Here is a 1,843-nt window from a genome sequence, read left to right as displayed (position 1 = left end):
ATAGATTTCTAGAACTAGAAGAAATCTTGCAATTCATATTATTGAATATCTTTCTCTTACACACCTGGTTGGTTTGCCAAAAAGCACACAGTCAATTGTAAAAGTACCAGGACCAGAATGTTATTATTATTATTATTATTAACTTCGACCAGAATCTCCCCTCCCCTACTTCTGTCTTCCTTACTAATGTAATAATTAATAATTTAATTCTACTTAGACTTCTCCTTTATAATCTCCAAATTAGATTAAATAAAGAAAAAAATAAAAAAAAAAACAGAAGTCCTGAGAGAATAGTTTTCATGCTCAAATGATCAGTCTTCTCTTTTTAGACTGATTTTTCTTCCTATTTGTTAAAGCCAGCATCTTCAGTGACGAATGGCATCTAGCAGTTTGTGGATGCAATGTGCACTGCACTTTATTAATGTAAATATTGTAAACCACCGAACACAAAGTGTTGGTTAAATTTGTGTGTCGACTTGGCTAGGCCTGGTTGAGTGGCTGGGCAGCTGAATGTAGTTATTTCCCATGGTGAGACTGGTAATTAACTCCATGGTGGAATATATTGGAGCAGCTGAGCAGCTGCTTTGGGTATGTGGTCTGTTTCCTGTATATAAGAAACAGCTTTAAGAATGATCTCTAGCTTATAGAACGCTTGAACCCTTCATGTAGTCATGTCATTGTTCAGCGGTCTGCCATGCTCTGCCACTCTTGGGACTTTCATTGGACTTGAATCAATGACCTGCTGTGTTGTTTGGTAACATCAGGACTATGCCATTTTATTTGTCAACCTTGGGCTTATTAGCCTCAGCAGCCAGTAGCTGCCTGAGTGAAGAGACGCCTCTAGCTTCAGTGGGCTGAGCTGAAGCCCAAAGTTGAGGGGCTTTCACACTGTCAATAGAGCCTGGCACTTTGAACTCAGTCTTAAAGCCTCCAAACTATAAGAAAATAAACTCCTGTTTGTTAAAGCCATACCATTTGTGGTATATTCCTGTCAGAACAGCACTAGGTAACAGAACACAGAACTTTTCTCTTTTTTCATTCCAACCATGGCATAGGTAGAGAAACCATGTGAGCATCTCATCACACCAAGTTAGATTTTTTGCCAGTACAACTCTGTGCCCTTTTTCCCACTTCCAGTCACAGTCACCACCACCACCACATTCTATGTTCCTCCAACCAGGGAACCAAAAAGTGTTCCTAAATTTCTCCCAATATCTCAGAACAAATTCCTCAGACTTATTTTAGAAATTATTAAAACCAAACTTGTCAAAGAAGGTTCTATAAAATCTAACCCTGCCCACTAATATTGTGATTGGGAAGGAACGGATGCATGGGTCAATTTGTTATTTTAAGTGGGACATGATAAGAGCTGTTTTGTTTAAAGAGAAATATATACATATAGGGTCATATCCTAATATTGAAATGGAAGGCATAATCAATGAGGACAAAGGGGAATCAAAAATAATGGAGGCAGGTTGTACTCTTGTCCTCAGAAAGGAAGCCTAAGCTATCGAAACCATCTCCCTTAGGAGAAAAAAAGCAACAATGGAGGTTCATTAGTCCTCCCTTCCCTACAATGGTCAGGGTACCTGGGTGTTTCTGGGGTCTAGAGCCCAGCCCCTTCAATCAGATTGGATTGCCCAGAGAAAATGTACACTGGGATGATCCTACTCAACATTCCTTCCTAATCACCAGAGTTTCCTGAACAAGTTTCACTGAATTCTTGATCAGAGGCAATTTGGAGCTGTTTGAAAGAATTCTCTTGATTTGTACACAACATTAAGTAGTAGGAGCCCCTGTTCAAACTTTTTCATTAGACCAAACATATATTATTTATTTATTT

This window comes from Orycteropus afer, unplaced genomic scaffold (assembly GCF_000298275.1).
Source record: "Orycteropus afer afer isolate SDZICR_OR568_19922 unplaced genomic scaffold, OryAfe1.0 scaffold00047, whole genome shotgun sequence".
Classification (NCBI taxonomy): domain Eukaryota; kingdom Metazoa; phylum Chordata; class Mammalia; order Tubulidentata; family Orycteropodidae; genus Orycteropus; species Orycteropus afer.
Note: the sequence above shows the minus strand (reverse complement) of the source record.